The sequence below is a fragment of the Ambystoma mexicanum genome, chromosome 3q, assembly GCF_040938575.1.
Source record: "Ambystoma mexicanum isolate Mex_15411 chromosome 3q, UKY_AmexF1_1, whole genome shotgun sequence".
Classification (NCBI taxonomy): domain Eukaryota; kingdom Metazoa; phylum Chordata; class Amphibia; order Caudata; family Ambystomatidae; genus Ambystoma; species Ambystoma mexicanum.
In genome coordinates this window covers 1,304,199,638-1,304,220,063 of record NC_090926.1, presented here as the reverse complement: position 1 = coordinate 1,304,220,063, position 20,426 = coordinate 1,304,199,638, and the positions used below count along the sequence as shown (strand labels likewise).

General features: G+C 49.0%; 1 pseudogene; it reads left to right on the top strand.

Annotated features, from left to right (window-relative positions):
- Positions 1-17,866, top strand: part of LOC138447916 (zinc finger protein 268-like) — a 104,641-nt pseudogene extending 86,775 nt beyond the window's left edge.
- The last annotated feature ends 2,560 nt before the right edge of the window (positions 17,867-20,426 follow it).

Sequence of the window (20,426 nt, the reverse complement as noted above, 5' to 3'; positions counted from 1 at the left end):
AAGCACCTATCATGCTCTTCATGGTTCTGTTAAACCTTTCAACCAACCCGTTTGTCTGAGGGTGGTATGCTGTTGAGAACTTGTAAGTAACTCCACAGGTTTTCCACATGGCTTTCATGTAGTGGGACATAAAGTTTGACCCCCTGTCAGAGATTACTTCCTTAGGAAACCCAACCCTGGTAGCCACAGCCGGAGCTGTAACAGTCCTCATAGGAATTGCCTCAGGGTACCTAGTAGCATGGTCTACTACAACAAGTATAAACCTGTTGCCTGAGGAGGTTGGGGGATCAAGGGGACCAACAATGTCAATCCCTACCCTCTCAAATGGGACTCCCACAACTGGGAGAGGCACTAAAGGTGCCACATTCTTGGAACCAACCTTACCAGAAGTCTGGCAGGTATGGCAGCTCTTACAATATCTATATACCTCAGCCCCCATCTTTGGCCAATAAAAGTAGAGAGAGAGCCTTTCCTTGGTCTTCTTGAAACTCAAGTGACCAGCCAAAGGTATCTCATGGGCTAATTGTAAGAACTGTTGTCTGTTCTCTTGGGGGACTACAAGGTGCTTGTAGTCTCCAGGTTCAGACTCAGTTGGTTCACTATAGAAGAGGCCATCTTCCCAGTGTAACCTATACTTCCCAGGCTCTTGCCCATCAGCCTGAGAAGCTGCCTGGTGGCGGAGACCTTCCAGAGTTGGACATTCTCTTTGCCCCTTACAAAAAGCCGCCCTGCTAGGCCCACCTTCTGCTAGTAAAGACTGCAGCTCAGGATGGTCCTCAGGGTCCAAATCTCCAATAAGGTTTGGGCCTCCTTCTAGCTCTTCCTCAGAGTCTAGCTCAACCACACAGGGTTGTACCTCCCTCTCAACCTCAGCTGGAGGTGGAGTTACAGGTGTAACTTTGGACAACCTCGGGGAAGTCCTTGTTGGAAGCACTGGAGTGCTTGGTGCTGGCTTTTTCCTAGGAGTCTTGGGTTGCCCCTTTGCTCCTGATCTGGTTGTTACTGCAGTAAGTTGCTCCAGTGGGAGAGGAGTGATTTCTGTCATCATCTCCTGAGATAACCCTCTCAGGGTTTTCTCTCTTGCAGGTTTTGTGAGCTCCTGTAACCTTTTGCTAGGTGGTCTGGGGGTATGTGACACAACTCCAAGAGCTGTGAGGTCATTACCCAACAGAACCCTACCTGGCACTTCACATTGTACACTGACAGGTATTTTTACAGCCATATCATTACATTGGATGAGAACTGGTAACTGGGGACACATCTGCACAGGCCCACCAGCTAACTTGGTGAGGCATTTGGGTGCCTTAGCAACATCCTCTGCCTTGAAAAATGATTCATCCACCACAGTTATGCTGGCCCCAGTGTCCCTAATGGCAGGAGTCTCCTGACCATTCACCTGGACACTGTCCTTATAATACTCTTTAGTATTATCTGGGATAGAGTTATAGACATCTAAGTTCTGTTGTTCCCACAACCCCAGAGAGACTAAAGAAACACTAGCTGAGACTCCAGTGGGTTCATCAGCCAGTAATAGAAAGTTTCCACTTGCCATATGTACTTCCTCTTCTGGAGCGAAGGCTAAGGAGGCAAGCTGGACCCCTGAAGGTTTACCCTTACATCTGGGATCTCCTTTCACATGGTCAGTAGCCTTACAAACAAAGCATGAGCCAAAGGCTCGCTGGAATGGAGGCTTGTTCTGACCTCCTTCTGGTCTGGGACCAGAAGGTACACTAGCCTGATTCGGTTTCCCTTGTGGCTTACCCTTATAGTTTTGTTTGGGGCCCTCTTTGGAATTTGTAGTATTAGAATTCTCTTTGGAGTCCTTCTTAGGCTGTTTCTCCCCATCCTTTTTCTGAGTTACCCCAGAATCCTTGTGAGTGGCCCTGTTGGCAACCCACAAGTCAGCAGCCTTAGCTAGTTTCCGGGAATCTAATTCCTTGGAATCAGCCAAGTGTTGTCTGAACTCAGGAGAGCAGGCATCATAAATAGTCTCCAACATAAACAAATTCTTCATACCTTCATAAGTGTTCACCTTGTAACCCTTAATCCATCCCTCTAAGTTTTTCAACCCTTCACTCACCCAGGTAGCCCAAGGGGTACCATCATGCTCTTTGAGGCTCCTAAACCTCTTAAGATACTGGGAAGGGGTCTTCCCAAACCTAGCTATCAAAGCTAGTTTCACACATTCATAGTCCTTCTTATGCTCCGCCCCCATCTCCATTACCACATCAGTTGCAACAGGGGGAAGCCTAGAGAACAACCAGGTGAGTAAGTGATTCCCTGTGATGTTCTGGAGCCCATGATTATATTCAAACAGAGACAACCAATCCAACACATCCAACTTAGGCTCATACATACCAACCAATTCTTTAGGCATCCGGGGTCTTTTAGGACTGGAACTTCTAGAGGAGCCAGAGAGAGAAGCATTCTCAACAGACAATTTCTTCATTTCTAGCTCATGCTTGAGCTCCATTTCCCTTAGCCTTAGTTCCTTTTCAGTTTGAGCATTAAGTTTTTTATACTCCAATTCTAGTTTCATTTTCTCTAGTTCATAGTACTGAGGACCAAATGTGGGACCTGGTAGAGGTCCAGTAGGCACAGCAGGTAGAGCAGGTAGAGGCCTAGGGGGGACAGTCACAACAGCCTCACCCTCCTCTTCTGACTCTTCCTCAAAATCATCAACATTTTGTTCTATGTCAATTTCAATACTGTTATCTACATTTGCTGGGTTGGTAGGTTCCTCTGAACCATCACCCAGACTTTGGTTAGCTAACAATCTTTCAATCAGCTCCATTTTCTTGCCCTTAGTCATGAGATACTTATGTTTACAGAGCACTCTTAAACAATCAGCAGTTTTGGCTGCAAGGGACTCTTGACTATAGCTTTCTATAACTGACATGTTAGAGGATTACTTTTACAGTGCTAAGCTTTGTGGTTAGTTGCACTAAGGTATCTAAAGCACACCAAAATGTATACTCAATACAAATCCCACCGCTGTACACCAGTGTTAGGCAGAAACCTGTGCAGTTCCCTTGGGGAACACTGCAAAAGATTTAAGACTACAGGTATAGCAGTAAACCCACTTGGTAGCAGTCTGTACCACCCAGATTTACCTGGTAGCTGTGGCTGAGCAGTCAGACTTCCCTCAAGAAGAGTTAGGCAGTATGCAAAGTATACACAATAGGTACTCAAACACAATAGCACAAGCAAACACTGACCAGAGCTTGGTTTCAAAAGTATATAGTTATTTATTTTAAGAACACATAAGTTGAAAACACTCTAGCAATATATAGTAAAACACTCCAAACACAGGTATATGAAAAACAGTCCCACTCCTTATTCCTAACTAGACAACTCTTGGTTAACACCACATAATTCAAACAGAGGTGAGTGCTTAACTTTAGATGACACTCTAGTAGGTTCAAAGAAGGGAGAGAAAAAGCAGAAATAGGCTAAACACACCACTCTAAGGTCAAGAACACTTTCAATAGGCTCAAAGAAGCACAAAGTCACAGGTGAGCAAAAGTCACTAGGCAGGGCCCACTCTTAGAGCAGACAGAGCGAAAATGTGCCCACGATCACACCGTTATTAGGGATTCAGAGACTTGCAAAGAGTTCAGAAAGAGTTTAGAGAGGCTTAGAAAGTTTAGCCAGGGTGTCCCAGGCACTCCCAGGTTCGAAAGCCGGGGGCTAAAACTACCCCGTACAGTCGGTGGCAAGGGAAGCCAGGCGGAACACGGTACCTTAAACGGGAAGGATCCTCCAGCGGTGGCAGTTGTTCCAGGCAGTGGCAGCAAGGCTCGACGTCGGTCAGGGAAGAAGTTGTTCTCGCTGAAGAGCAGAAGAGGAAGGTCGTTGCACTGCCCGGGAAGAAACCAGCCGCGGAGTCCTCCGGTTAAAGGGTTGTACCGACTTTCGCGGTTGTGGTAAAAGTGTGGTATTCCGGTTGCCGGGGTGCTTGGCACGGGCAAGGCGGCCACGAGATACCTCGAAGAAGCGGAAAGAAGGTGAAAACTGGTTGTCCCCACCAGTCAAGGGAAGGAGCCACTCCGTTAAGAGTTCTCCTCGGTCGTTGGGAAAAGTGGTGAGACGGTTCAGCAGGGCTCCACCGGGTGGTGTCGTCGTAGCAGGTCGGCTCAGCTCTTCCCTCGTCGGATTCTTGGTCCTGTGGCAACTTCTGAAGTTCCAGTCCCCAAAGCCCTGCTTTTATGCAGCAAACCCCCATTCACCCAGCCTAGCTGTCACTCAAACATGCTAAGTGGTGAGCCGGCCGGCTCACCACTTGGGCCAATCAGGACGGAGTGCGACTTGAGTTACCAAGGTAACTCAGTCCAGGGTGCCTAAATCCCCCTCCACCCCTCCTAAGTACCCCAGACAGAGTGGCACCACTTTGGAGGGCTTCTGTGGAGAAGCCCGCCAAAAGTGGAACAAAGGGCTCCACTTTGGGTCAGAGTTACAGAGGCGAACGCCAACGCCATTTTAGAATCAAGTTTTGGCAAAAAATCCCAACCGGAGTTATAATAATAAATATATAAACCGGCGGTATGTTTGAGGCTACCGTAAATAAATAATTAAATGTGTTAGCCTAAAACAATGGGAAATCCCATAGGAAAATATTGGCGGTTGAATATAAAAAGTAGTTTCCACTGCCACCAGCCAAAATCAGGGGGGACGGAGACGTGCTCCCTCGACTAACAGACCCTGGGGCAATCGAATTGCCCAGCCAGTACGTCCACAATATGATGGTTTGTACTGGTTCTGTTCAGGATTTAAGACTAGTAAAGTCTTTGGTGACTTTACATGCCCTGGGAGACAGTAGTCAGTCCCAGGGTATGGAGTCTATGTTGGGGAGTCCCTAGGACACCCCTGGGTTACTGCACAGAGGGTGCTGTGTAACCCACATCACAAAAATACATGAGGCCCTATGGAGTAAAAGACCCCATAGCCCATTCAACACAAGGTTTAACCAAGAAAACACACTTCAAACATGCCCAAGAGTGAGGGTAAAAGAGTCTCACTCTTGGCAGGAGAAAAAAAGAAACCCCTGAAATCCAGCAAAGCTGCTGGGGGACTCACTAGGTAGGGAAATTCAACCTAAACAGAGAATTCTCCCTAACAAGAACACAACACAACAACGATCTTACGTGGCCCAGTGACATTGTGAACGCGCAAGTGCATGGGAAAGGAAAAAGTGCATGGAAGGGGAGAATGGAAAGTGTGGAAAAAGAGTGCAGATAAATGATAATAAATAAAAATAAATAGAAGTGGTAGTGCAGCCAGCAAGTGGCAAGTGCTGTGTTTAAGGCAGCAGACTAGGTAAGTCTGATAAGTGCAGAAAAGAAAAAAAAATGGGGGGCTGTATGGGTACAGATACATTCCCCAGTGCAAGGGGTGGCCAGGAGGCAGTGCAAGAGGGTAGCAGGGTGAGCAGATACCTGGGCCCAGGGGAAAGCGGGTGGCCAGGTGCACAGTGCCAAGAGAGAGCAGATCAGCAGGGGAGAGGGGGAGCGAAGGCAGAAGCAAAGAGGAAGGTCTTGAGATGCTTCTGGAACCAGAGATGGTTCTCCTCAAGTTTTAGAGTGGCAGGGAGGCTGTTCCAGAGGGCGGCCCGAGCCGAAGATGGAGATCTACCCCCAGCTCGTTTCTTTGAAAAATGATTGACACAGAGAGAGTTAGAGGTAGAGGAGCGAAGAGCTTGAGAGGGGAGGTATTTGTGGAGGGATAACTGAAGGTATTTTGGACCCCAGTCCCCAGAAAGTCTTGTGGACTATGCAAAGGGTTTCAAATGTAATCCTTGCATCCACTGGGAGCCAATGGAAAGATTTCAGAGCTGGAGAGATACGATCCCAGGGCGTGAGGCCAAGGACAAGTCTTGCAGTTCTGTTCTGGATAAGTTGCAGAGGTTGGAGAATAGAGGCAGGTAGATTTAGAAAGAGGCTGTTACAATAGTCCAACTTAGAGAGAACCTGACCTTGGGAGACAGTGAGCTTCTGAGGGAAGGAGAGGAAAGGCAGAGTACCTCTGAGGAGGTGCAGTAGGAAGTTTTACTTTTTAGAGACCTCGGAGATATGGGCGGAGAAGCAAAGTGTGGAGTCAAAGATGACCCCGGGGTTCTTGGCCTCGCAGGTAGGGGTAGGAGGAGGGCCAAGGGAGTCCGGCCATAGAGTGAGGGAAAAGGATGGAGATGGTGTGCCGATGAGGAGGATCTCAGTCGTGCTGGCATTCAGACAAAGATCATTGCCAGCACACCAATCTTGAATGGCAGTTAGGCAGTCAGAGATGAGAGAGGGAGAGGAGGTAGCCGAGGGCAGTCCGAAAATGAGTTTAGTGTTATCAGCATAGCACTGGAAATTTGAGCAGAAAATGGCAATGCAGTGGGCAAGTGTTCCCAGGTATTGGTTGAAGAGCCAGGGTGAGAGGTTAGACCCCTGGGGAACCCCACAGGTAGAGAGGAAGATAGATGATAGGAAGGACCCCAGTTGGAACTGGAGTGTCGATCAGAGAGGAAAGAGGTCAGCCAGGCCAGAGCCTGATCAGTGATACCCAGGTTATCACAGAGATGGTTGAGCAGGATGGTGTAGTTGACCGCGTCGAAGGCAAAAGAGAGATCAAGAAGGAATGGGGACAGAGGGAATGTTAGAATCCAGGTTGGAGAGCAGATCTTCACAGATGTTCAGTAGAGCAGTTTCCGTGCTTCTGGCTGCTCGGAAGCCAGACTGGTGGTCATGGAGATAGCCAACAGAATCTGAATGAAGGTTAAGCTGAGAGATGGCCAGCTTTTCCAGGAGTTTGCCCAGAAAGGAGTTAATGAAAATTAGACAATAGTTAGCCGGACAGGAAGGATCAGCTGTGGGTTTCTTGAGAAGAGGATGCACAAGGGAGTGCTTCAGAGGGGAGGGGACGGATCTTGAGGCAAAGGAGTGGTTGTAGAAATGGGCAAGGGCCAGAGCAAGGGTGTCAATGGTGGTCCTTGATGGTTTTAGAGGAACCCGGATGAACCTGTTTTGACGAGGCTTTTATAGGTTGGACTTGTCTAGCGACCTCATCAGGGGAGAAAAGAGGAAAGGAAGAGAAGGACGGTGGGGTGATGGCTGAAGGAGGGTCAGCAAGCACAGACAGACAGACAGACGAGAAGAGGGGAAGGGAAGGAGAGGGTGGACAGGATGTCCTGGGTTTTTGAGATTAAGTGCGAGGCAAGGGCATTGCAGAGAGCCTCGGAGGCAATAGGAGTGGTGGAGACTGCTGCAGTGCAGAGATGAGGGACAGGGAGAATCAAGGTGGATGTTGAGGTTGCCAAGGAGGAGGAGTTGAGTGGTTGAGGCCAGGAGGGAGGAGGAGAGGTCATCCCTCTCAAAGAGAAAAGAGGTGATTTGCCTGGGAGGCCGGTAGAGTGTAGCAACAGTAAGAGAGTATTTAGGAGGGATTGAGAGCCTGCAGACAAGTCATTCAAAAGAGGAGTAAATCTGAATGGGAATGATAATTGCAAGAATCCACTCAGGAAAGATCAGGGCAACGCCCCCTCCAGGTCGAGTGGGTCTGGGTGCGGAGAGGATCTTGTACCCCTCAGGGAGTAGAGTGTCAAAGCTTGTGACAGAGCTGGCCGTGAACCATGTTTCGAGGGGATTGGGTCCTCCGACGTATTCCATATCTATGACAGTAATCGCCACAGCTGTGCTGCTTCGGAAAATCTTTCTGCGTCTTGCGTCGATGACGTCGATACGCCGCCCTCGAGGACCTCCTCCGACGGCCGAAGTCACCAGATGTTATAAGTAGGACGTACGACGCCAGTAGCCTCAGTTCTGTTTTTTCCACGAACGTGTTCGCTTCGGGAATCTCAGAGCACCTCGACTCTTTGGAGTTTCTGTTGTTTCTCGGTTCTTCGAACCTGTTAGTTTTGTGAAGTTTCTTCTTCGTGAAGGATGTCTACCTCGTCTTCCACCCCGCGTCCGGGCTTTAAGAGGTGCGGGGACTGTGGGTCCACGATGTCGGTGACAGACTCGCACGACGCCTGCCTCTGGTGCCTCGGGGAGGCCCATGACACAGATGACTGTGTCGACTCTCAGTCGCTCACGTCCAAAGCCTTGCGGGAGCGCAAGAAGAAGTTGACGGTAGATAAGGTGTCCAAGCCACGTAAATCGAGATATGCAGGGCTTTCGACGGACGACTCGAGGGGTGACTCTCGCATCGTCATCAGAAGTCCAGTGGGTCTCGGTCCCGGAGTCGGTCTCGCCACTCCTCTGCCTCATCGAGGCACTCCCGGAAGCGCCGTCATCGGTCTCCTTCCCTGTCCTCATCCGAGGACTCCGCCCGTCAGCGGGTCGCTTATCCACCAAGCCTGCGACGCCGGAGGAATGGGCTTCCTTCGGGAAGAAAATGTTAGTGATTCTCGAATCGCAGGGCACCGGCCCGTCCGCGGCTCCGAGTGGGGTCGGTCATGATCGGTTGAGAGACACCGCTCGCACGCCTTCGGGCTCGGGTGGTCAGTACGATTCGCAGGAGAGGTCCCGCTCGGACAAGGGGAATCGTTCTCGTCATACCCGGTCCAGGTCCCGGTCCTCAACGCGCTCGAGACCGTGTGAACCTGTGGTGTCTTCAAGGAAGACGTCGACGCCCAGGCTGTCGAGGGACACGCTCGGGGCTCTGGCCTCGAGGCCTGTGTCGACGAAATTGATGCTGTCGGCGCCGCGTTCGGCGTCGATGCCGATTCACTCAATGACCTCAACGCCTCTCGATGTTGTGTCGACGGGGGTACCATGGGGCTCGGTGGAACCCCCTAGAAAGGCTCTGGCCAAGGGCAAGCATGGCTTTGGTTCGCATTCTGTGCCTTCTTACCGCCATCTTGAGTTTATTTCAGAGTTGGATGAGGGCTCTGATGATGTCATGGTTCCTAATACGATGCCAGACGAGATTCTCTCGGGCCATAGCCAATTTGAGGGCCTGAGGCAGTCCCTGCACAATGCTAATGGGCTGGACACCTCTCCGGAGGTGGAGTTTTGTAGGCATGAGCCTGGCACTCATGCCGACTCCTCGTACCGGCGCATTATGTCTAGGGTCACTGAGTACTTGGGATGGTCTGCTCCCCCAGGGGAGTTTCTTCAGGATGACCTTACGGATATCCTCGACCTTGGTCCACCAACTGACCCGGTACTGCCGTTTCATATGGCTCTACAGAGGAGGGTGGCGGCGGCTTGGACTGCTCCGGAGAGTCTCCCGGCAGTGGGCAAGTCTTTTCCACAAAAATACCGCCCAGCCAGTAGCGACCCCTGCTACTTGTCCAAGCACCCCACTCCGGAGCGTTTGGTGCTGGAGGCGGCTACGGCCCCGGCAAAGCAGGCGTTGTATCTTACCATCCCCCTGATAGGGACGACAAGCGTTTTGACGGCTGGGCGAAGAAAGTGTTTTCTTCAGGGGGTATTGCGCTTCAGGCGGCCAACTCTGTATGTGCCTTGTCACGTATCACGCACACTCTGTGGGACTGTGTTTCCTTAGCGGCTGAACATATTCCCGAAGGGGACGAACGGATGGTTTCCTTGCTATGGTCCAGGATGGCAAGGATGCCATGTGTGAGGCTGTTCAGTCAGGTTTGCACATGGCAGATTGCGTCAGCTGGTCCATGGCGGCGAGCACTGTGGGTTTGCTCCTGATGTGCAGGCGCGGCTCCTCAACATGCCCTTTGACAGGGACCATCTTTTTGGCAGCAAGGCTGACGAGAGCCTGAGAGGTTGCAGACCTCCAAAGCTGCAGCGAAGTCGTTGGGCGCTGCAGTTCAACAACCTCTGCCTTTTCGTCCTAGGGGACAGCAATGGAGGGGAGGTTCCTTTCGGTATTACTCATCCTTTGGTAAAGCGAGAGGAGCTGCCAGTCAAAGGGGCCACCGTAGGAGTGCCAGAGGTGGAAAACAAGGTACTCGAGGTGCCAAGGCTGCTTGGGCAGTTGCCTCCTTGCCCTAAGGCAACACCGCAGCCGCTTCAGCTCAGTCATGAGGCCATTTCCCATGGTTCGCCGGTTGGGGGAAGGCTGGTGCAGCATCTTGTAGAGTAGCGTGCCATTACTTCAGATGTGTGGGTTCTGGAGATCATAGCCCACGGCTACTGTCTTCCTTTCTGGCAGAGGCCTCACGAAAATCCACCGGGCAAATCTCTATTTGAAGAGTCCGGATCCCCTCCTTGTGCAGGAAATTCAATCCCTGCTGGAGAAAGGCACCATAGAACTGGTGCCTGTAGCAGAGAGGAACAAGGGATGGTATTCCCCTTATTTTTTGATTTCCAAGAAAGACGGGGGATTGAGACCCATCATGGATTTGCGCAGTTTGAACAAACTCCTCAGGAAGGACAAGTTCAAGATGGTTACTCTCTCAAGTCCTCCAGGCCCTTCAACTTCAGGACTGGTTGGTGTCTCTCGAACTCAAGGACGCTTATTTTCATGTGCTGATCCATCCAAAGCACAAGAAGTACCTGAGGTTTGCGGTTGGATACTCGCACTTTCAGTTTCGGGTCCTGCTGTGCGGATTGACCTGCGCCCCGAGGGTCTTCACCAAGCTCATGGTAGTGGTGGCAGCGCATCTCAGGAAAGGGGGGATTCACGTCTACCCCTACCTGGACGATTGGTTGATCAGAGCTCTCCCGAGCAAGTCCTGGATCATCTGTCTGTCACCTGCCACTCCCTCCACAAGCTGGGCTTCTCCCTCAACTTAAAGAAGTCCCATTTGACACCAACTCAGTGGCTCCAGTACATCGGAGCAGTGCTCGACACGTCCCTGGGGCAGTGTTTTCCTCCCCAGGTGAGGGCTCATCACATTCAGCAGATGGTGCACAAGTTTCAGCTTGCCCAGAGTCTCCCAGCGTTCGAGTTCTTGAGATTGCTCGGCCTCATGGCATCCTGCATTCTTCTGGTGCCAGAGGCCAGGTTGCGGGTGAGATCTTTGCAATGGGCACTCAAGATCCAGTGGTCTCAGTCCTCCGGCAGGATGTCGGACCCTGTTCAGGTGCTATCCTCGGACACCCAGGACCTTCTGTGGTGGGCCGACTAAGGCAATCTGATGAGGGGGGCTCCATTTTGGCTACCCTGGCCGGAGGTGACGATCGTGACGGACGCATCCCTCACGGGATGGGAAGCTCATGCCAACGAGTTGACAGTCAGCGGTCGTTGGTCTCCATCGGAGTCCAGACTCCATATCAATCTGTTGGAGCTGAGGTCTGTCAGGCTAGCCCTGAAGGCTTTTCTGCCGACTGTGTGAGGAAAGAATGTCCTGATCCTGACGGACAACACGGTGGCCATGCACTACCTCAACAAAAAGGTGGGGCAGGGTCACTTCCTCTGTGCAGGGAGGCGATGCAGCTCTGGTTCTGGCCAATCCAGCAGGAAGTTTCGATCTCGGCAGTTCATCTGGCCGGAGACGAAAACGAGACGGCGGACGCTCTGAGCAGGCAGAGCGCGATCTCTCACGAGTGGGAATTGACTCAGGAGATTCTCCTGGAGATCTTTGTTTTTTGGGGGACCCCTCAAGTGGATCTCTTCACCTCCAGTGCCAACCGGAAGTGCGAGAGGTTCTGCTCGCAGGAATTTCCTCCAAAAGGAGCCTTAGGAGACGTGTTCATGGTGGAGTGGTCATTCCCACTGCTGTACACGTTTCCTCCAGTCCTCGTCATCCCGCAAGTACTGAGGAGGTTACGGAGGTTCGGTTCCGGGATGATCCTCATTGCTCCGGCGTGGGCCCGGAGGACTTGGTACCCGGACCTTCTCGACTCCATTTCGTCTTCCCTACTGAGACGATCTCTCACAGGAGGGGGGGGGGCAGGTTCTCCATCCAGAGGTCAGATCCCTCAACCTTCATGCTTGGCTTCTGAAAGGTTGAGGTATAAGGATTGGGACCTCCCTGAAGACGTGATGGAGGTGTTGCTCTCGGCCAGACGGCCAGCAACAAAGTCCCTGTACCGTTGCCGTTGGCGTGAGTTCTGCGACTGGTGCAGGGTTAAGAATTTGGATCCTTTTGCATGTGACATTCCCGTGGTTCTGTCTTTTTTGCTTTCTTTGGCCCACAGGGGCTTGCAAGTGGGTACCGTTAAAGGTTACCTGTCGGCGCTGTCCATATTTAAGCGCTCGTCTGAAGAGTGTTCCTATTTTAAAATTCCTTTAATTTCTCAGTTTCTGAAAGGGCTCACTAATGTGTTCCCTCCGTCACCTTTCCAGGTGCCCGGTTGGGATTTGAACCTTGTTCTCAAGTTTCTGATGGGTGCTCCGTTTGAGCCTTTGCATTCGTGCCCTTTGAGACTGTTGACTCTTAAAACTGTATTTTTGGTTGCGGTCACTTCCGCTCGCAGAGTGAGTGAGTTACAGGCACTTTCAGTTAAGCCACCCTTCACTGTGTTTCATAAGGACAGGGTTGTCCTTGGAGTTCGTCCTTCCTTTCTTCCGAAGGTGGTGTCCGAATTTCATTTAGGCCAGAAGGTTGTTCTTCCAGCGTTTTATCCTCCTCCACATCCTGGCAAGGAAGAAGAGAGGCTCCATAAGCTTGATCCTAGGAGAGCGTTAAGCTTTTATATTTCACGCATGTCCTGGGTCAGAGTGGACGAACAACTCTTAATTGGTTACGCTGGAAAGCGTTTGGGACAAGCTGTGACGAAACAGACTGTCTCGCTGGATTATTTTGGCTATCTCTGAGTGTTACCGCTTGGCAGGTAAGGACCCACCGGTCGGCTTGCGGGCCCATTCTACCAGGGGTATGGCTGCCTCTACTGCTCTAGAGGGGTGTTCCTATTCGTAACATCTGCGATGCAGCCACCTGGGCTTCGGTACATATTTTTGTACGTCACTACTCCCTCGATTCCATCCGTGGGCAGGATCTGGCCTTTGGCAAGGCGGTCCTTTACTCCGCAATTTGATTGGGCATTCTAAATTTCTGTTTTCTAAATTCTTTTCCACCTCCTTGCATCGGTACTGCTTTGGGAGTCTATCATAGATATGGAATACGTCAGAGGACCCAATCCCCTCGAAGAACAAGTTACTCTCTTACCTGGTAACGTTCTTTCGATGGGATGGTCCGACGACGTATTCCATATCGCTCCCTCCCTGCCTTCCCCGCTACAGAATTTCTTATGCGATTGCAGCTTACGTTTCCGCAAGGCTATGTGTGTCAGACTGGCAGAAGACTGGTACCACACGTTCTGGGAAAAAACTACAACTGAGGTTACGGGCGTCGTGCGTCCTACTTATAACATCCGGTGACGCTGGCCTTCGGAGGAGGTCCTCAAGGGCGGCGTATCGACGGCATCGACGCAGGACGCAGACGCCAAAAGATTTTCCGAAGCAGCACAGCTGTGGTGATTACTGTCATAGATATGGAATACATCGTCGGACCATCCCTTCGAAAGAAAGTTAACAGGTAAGAAAGTAACTTGTTCCTCTGTAAGACCGAGGACATCAAGGTCCAGTACTTCAAGGAGGTGGCAGATGTTAGAAGAGTGTTTAACAGCAGAGCGAGAGTTGAGAGTGGCAAGATGAAGAAGATTGCCGGTCTTAAAGACTTTCCAGGGAGGGGTACAAATCAGAGGTATGCCCTGCGGCGTTGTGGAGGTTGCCTGAAGAGTGGCAGAGGAGGAGGAAGAAAAAGTGGGCTAGGTAGCCAAGGAGTTTGAGGAGATGCAGCTGGAGATGAGAGGAAGTTGATGAGGCGAGGGAAACGCCTATCAGGAGGAGATTGGCCTGAGGACCTTGTACCAGGACAGTGCCATTTAGGTAGACATTAAGGATGAGTCTGGAGGAGTCGAAAGAAGCCATGAGGACATCCCAGCGAGTGCCACCATTAATGGGAGAGGAGGAGACAGGGCAAAGCACAGAGATCATATGGAGGGTCCATAGTTCCGGCGAAGGAACAACAAAGAGGATGTCGGTGAGGGTCTGTCTGGAAGGGTCTGTCTGGAAGAGGCGCTGGTATAGGAATCAGCGATGGGGAGACCAGGATTGGAGGCCAAGATATCCTTTTTAAATTTCTTTTTTCCAGACTTAGTGAGAAGGGAAGGATAGTTGATAGAGAAGCAGTTGGAATAGATGGGGGAAACAGAAAGCGCCATGAGCGGAAAAGAGAGGAGGGAGGAGTAAGCAAGTACAGCAGTATAGAACAGTCACTGGGCTAGCAGGTTGCAATCAATGGCCAAAGTTAGATGCAAAAATACACCCAGGTTTGGTGTTAAGTAAAGTATATTTTTTCCAGCTTCTTTTTTACTGTGTAGCAAAGTCTTTAATATTAAGTCTATGGTCTATCTATAAACCAACCTGCGTTATTCTTGGCTCCATGAAATCTGCCCGGAAAGTGTTGCATTATTTCTTTTAATGATTGGAGAATTACTTCTTTACCACCCATTGAGCAGATACTTTCCCCTTTATACGGAACTTCAAAGTCATATCAAGTACTTTATTAAGGCAATTAATTATCATATATCAGTAGCACTGCAAACCAGTCTCCCGGGTAAATGTTATGTCCGTGATCTTGAACCTGTTTTGATTATTAATGTGAATCTCCTTTTAATTCTATAGGTGACTGATGCCCAGAAAAATGCAACAGCATTTTTGTTTTTCTCTGAAGGACTAATGCAGGACAAAGCTTTATTGAGAGAATATGCGCTAGACGGATACCAGTCTAGGAACCAGTTGACTTTTCAAAGAAACGAGCAACTGTGATTGGAGAAGCCTATTGAATACCTGAGGGTTTTCAGGCAAATGCCCTCATCGTAACATCCAGCACACTAAGGCAGAGATCTAATATCTATATAGCATGTAAGACTAATCATAAGAATTGTGCATTATTTTCTGCAAATAAGTCCTGTTATTTTCCCTATGGCTGATGAAACACATGTGGCATGTTATATATAGTCTGCATATAAAGGTAGTTTAGAGGATTGCATAAATACTCTGTGAATACACATGGTATCCACACACTGAAACTGCATAAACCTTTGGTAGGATCGTTTCAGAGGTCTTGTTCGTCACCAGAAAATATCTACGGATGAGATACTTTATCAGTGCCCTGAATGCTGGACAAGTTACAGTATGGATGGATATCTTATTAGCCACATGGTAACAAACACAGGTGCGAAACCTCATCAGTGCACTGAATGCAGAAAAGGGTTCAGCAAGAAAGTAGGTCTTAATCGCCACCTGAGAACACATACAGGTGTGACACCTCATCAGTGCACTGAATGCAGGAAAAGATTCAGTCAGAAGGCACATCTAACTATCCACCTGAGAACACATACAGGTGAAAAACCACATCAGTGCACTGAATGCGGGAAAAGATTCAGTCAGAAGGTAGCTCTAACTATCCACAAGAGAACACATACAGGTGAAAAACCTCTTCAGTGCACTACATGCGGGAAAAGATTCAGTCACAAGGGAGCTCTTATTATCCACCAGAGAACACATTCAGGTGAGAAATCTCAGTGCACTGAATGCGGAAAAAGGTTCAGCACACTGGACCATCTTCTTTGCCACCTGAGAACACATACAGGTGAGAAACCTCATCAGTGCACTGAGTGCGGGAAACGTTTCACTGGCCAGGGAGATCTTAGTAATCACCTAAGAACACATACAGGTGAGAAACCTCACCAGTGCACTGAATGCAGGAAATGCTTCAGTGTGAAGGCATCTCTAACCTTCCACCAGAGAACACATACAGGTGTGAAACCTCATCAGGGCACTGAATGTGAGAAACGTTTCACTGGCAAAGGAGATTTTAGTAATCACCTAAGAACGCATACAGGTGAGAAACCTCATCAGTGCACTGAATGCGGGAAAAGGTTCAGTCGGAAGGGATACCTAACTATCCACCAGAGAACACATACAGGTGAAAAACCTTATCAGTGCACTGAATGCGGGAAAAGATTAATCCATAGGAGTCATTTTATTCGTCACCTGAGAACACATACAGGTGAAAAACCTTATCAGTGCACTGAATGCAGGATAAGGTTCAGCAATAGGAGTCATCTTATCCGTCACCTGAGAACACATACAGGTGAAAAACCTTATCAGTGCACTGAATGCGGAAAAGGGTTCAGCAATAGGAGTCATCTTATTCATCACCTGAGAACACATACAGGTGAAAAACCTTATCAGTGCACTGAATGCGGGAAAAGATTCAGTCAGAAGGTAGCTCTAACTATCCACCAGAGAACACATACAGGTGAGAAACCTCATCAGTGCACTGAATGCGGGAAAAGATTCAGTCAGAAGGCACATCTAACTATCCACCAGAGAACACATACAGGTGGGAAACCTCATCAGTGCACTGAATGAGGGAAAAGATTCAGTCGGAAGGGAGTTCGAACTATCCACCAGAGAACACATACAGGTGAGAAACCTCATCAGTGCACTGAATGAGGGAAAAGATTCAGTCGGAAGGGAGTTCGAACTATCCACCAGAGAACACATACAGGTGAGAAACCTCATCAGTGCACTGAATGAGGGAAAAGATTCAGTCGGAAGGGAGTTCGAACTATCCACCAGAGAACAGATACAGGTGAGAAACCTCATCAGTGCACTGAATGAGGGAAAAGATTCAGTCGGAAGGGAGTTCGAACTATCCACCAGAGAACACATACAGGTGAGAAACCTCATCAATGCACTGAATGCAGAAAAAGGTTCAGCACACTGGACCGTCTTCTTTGCCACCAGAGAACACATACAGGTGAGAAACCTCATCAGTGCACTGAATGCGGGAAAAGATTCAGTCAGAAGGCACATCTAACTATCCACCAGAGAACACATACAGGTGGGAAACCTCATCAGTGCACTGAATGAGGGAAAAGATTCAGTCGGAAGGGAGTTCGAACTATCCACCAGAGAACACATACAGGTGAGAAACCTCATCAATGCACTGAATGCAGAAAAAGGTTCAGCACACTGGACCGTCTTCTTTGCCACCTGAGAACACATACAGGTAAAAAACCTCATCAGTGCACTGAATGTGGGAAACGTTTCACTGGCAAGGGAGATCTTTTGTGATAATATATTGTCCGGGTTTACCCTGCTTACTTTGGAAATACGCCCCTTATTTAATTATCTTTTATCAAGCTGAAGATGTCAACTATTTTCCATTGTATAATCTGATCATTTTCCAACTCCTTACCATCACGCACAAATGCATGTTTGGCAACAGTTCTAGCTACCTATCGAGAATGTCCTGGCTACCCGCACAAAGAATTTTAAGATCTGATTGTACCAATTTGCTGACTCTGCCAAGGAGGAAGCTGTTCTCGTGTGGACAATGGGCCTTTAACTATGCTGCTCCAAAGCTATCGAATGCCTTTCCATCTGAGCTGCAGGGCTGTTATGCCCTGGGTCTGTTCAAACACGCTTTAAAAACCTACCTCTTCGCATGATCGTTTCTTTAGTTCAGCGTTGTGACTCTGTTGCAGTAGGCTGGTGTCTCGTTCTCATGTCTTATGTTTTTTTGTTATGCATGTTAGTGCCCTGATGCCCCGGGGCTTATATTTGGCGCTATACTAATAAATAAATATGTACATGTCTATAAAACTGTACCCTTTTGTGAATATACTGGGTACAGCAAATTAAACTGACAAAATCGCAGTGCTCTGATTAAAATGATTCTTGCAAATTCTGAAATAAAGTGTCTTTCTGAATGAAATGATGAATAGATGGTGGCTTACAAATGCCAAAGAGGTGCGATATTTCTGCATAGAAGTAATGGTGGACAACATGTTTATTCCAAATGAAATATGAACAATGTTAGGCTGGTCAATGTCTGATTTAAACGGTCTCTGCCATAGTTCATAAATTGAATCACATGAAATGCTGATAAATGATATTGTATTATTTGTCAAATGTAATTACATTAAAGAAATGTTTCGCACTAGTGCCTCCGTTTGTATGTTTTTATCAGTTTCTTTTTGCCTTTGTCTTTGTTCCTGGGCAAGCCACTCCCGGGAACAGGAGCATACCACTTGTTTTAATTAGCAAGATCCTGCAGTTAGTCCTCGTCATGTTTTTATGTTGGAATGTGCGCAATTGGGATTTTTTTAATCAGTTTGAGTTTGATGTATTTTTAAGCACAGAACTCAATATAAGATACTAATACATAATCAAAGAAAACAAGAGCCCTTGAGAACAAATCTCGATGGACTTCGGCATGTTAATTATATGCCAGAGAACAACAAAATTACATTATCATTAGCACCGTGGCGGTGGAGCCAGCCTGGCTCGGAACGCGGCTGACACTACCAGTAAAAGCACACGTTCCAAGCCGCCTGATGGCTGGCACCCCCACCCGCCATCTTCCCCCGCTCACCCCATTTTCTTTTTTTGTTCCCTCTCCTCACATCCATACCACTTACCTGATTGCAGTGGCGGGTGTCCAACGCCATAGCTCCTTTCCCTGTGTGGATGCCATGGAAATGGAAGAGAGGCTCCGTATGGAACCCCACCTTCCAATTCCCTGGCGGCCTTGTTGGTATATTATTTTCTCTCCGAGAACGGGATGCCGCAAAGCATTCCGTTCACGCAGAGAAAATACTTTAAAAAAAATGTTTTAAATCATTTAGCACCTGTGTAGCGCACTACATGGGTGCTAATGGCGATATGCCCCTCGGAAGCTGGGCCTACCCTATGGGTAATGGCCCGCCACCCTCTTTAAGGGACCCTTGCCTCGTTCGGCCCTTAACTTGGTTGGCGGGCCCTCACCTACAGGGTGGGTTCGCCACCTCGGTGCATATCGCCTCATTATGCAATCCTGTGATATCTCTGGCATCCGTGGACCAATAGTTTCCAATAACATCTGGTTGAACAATACAAGAAGCATTAGGTTATACCCTGGGTATGAGGTCCATCACTAGGAACTAACCATACAGTTACCAAATCCCAGTTAACCAAACTGGGACTGAGAGGCTACCATATTTGCTGCCACTGGGTAAAACGGACACAAGTGATCAGAGTTCAAGGCTGTTTATTAAACTGTAAAATGGGTGGGATAAATGCCTAATCTAAACCTAAATCTAATATGGGAGCAAGCTACGAGCATCAAATAATAAGGCAGTCCTAGTGGCGTCTTGCCAATCCTTATAACTAAGTTTCATAATAGTGTGGGATAATGTTCTCAAGAAAAGAAAGAAGAGTTCACCAAATGATATGTCAGGATGGTATGGCCGGGGTCTCCCTTCCCCACGTTTCTAGCACGGGACAAGGCAGGACCTTGGAGCACAGCACACTCCTGAGCCTCGTCAGCACGAGGTTACAGTTCCTTTCAATGATGATAGGACCTTCCGGGGCCAAGTCTCTTTTCTGCAAAAGTCTAATTCCTTAGAAGGTCAGCTGTACCAAAACAATAAAGGAACAAGTTCCTTTGTCAATCTTTTCACGTTGGGCGACTGCTCTTCGCCGCTTGGATCTCCCTCAACCGTGCTCTGATCCTTATTGCAACGTTAGCTTCCCCAATTGGGTTCACTTCGTCCTTCCACTTAATTCACCGGCATGCTCTGGTCCGATTCACATTTGCCACAGTGTAACTAGACCCCTCAGGTTCTTTTCTTCCCTAAGTCCAAGTCTCAGCCGCCAGTAAGGCTTCACACAGTTCAGTCACCACAATGTCCCAGGGTGTGTTAGGGTTCACCCCAGATCGCAGCCTTCCCTCAGTCGGGTTCACGTCTTCCTCCACTACTTGGGACTTGTAGTTTCACCTTATTTGGGAGAGGAGGCATCAGTCAGTCAGAGACCTTTGAATGAGCACCCATTTGGCGCTTGACCACTCTAGCTCTGGTGTCAGTTTCTATCACAAAAGTTCACATGGGACTCCCTCTGCTGTACTCGTACCCTTCTCAGAAAGTTTACAGGGTTCAAAAGGGCCTCTCTCTTCCGGGCTCTGACCCTTGTTAGAAAGTTCACAAGGTACAAAAGGGCCTCCCCTCTTCCGGGCTCGGACTCTTCTCCAACAGTTCAGAAGGGGTCTCCCTCTGTCAAGCTCAGACCCCTCCAAGGTTCACCAAGAAGACTTCCCTCCACCGGGCTAGGGTCTCCCCACACACATCACAGTTTTCAACAGAAAGGAATTGGAACTTTCAGTCCCAGAATGCACTTTTGGGATTTTGCTCCCACTTCTCAGCTCCCAAAAACAGCATTTGGCATTGGGAGCTGCAGGAGCAAAAAGGGGATATTGTTCTGAGGTCAGGGTCTCTTCTGCTGACCCTTAGAGACCTGGGTTCACCTGACTGGCCCAGGTCAGGACTTCTGCTGTTGGTACTGCCAGGCAAACCCAGCTGCCCCTGGACTTGCCTTCTGGAGGTACAGCTCCCTCTCCACAGTGCAGTCTCCTCTGGACTCAGTAGGCCAGTGTCAGGGCAGTTTTCTCCTCCCGGTCTCCTAGGGTCTCTACAGCTATTCTGGTCTTCCTTCAGCTTCTTGCACCTTCTAGTATCCCCAACTTG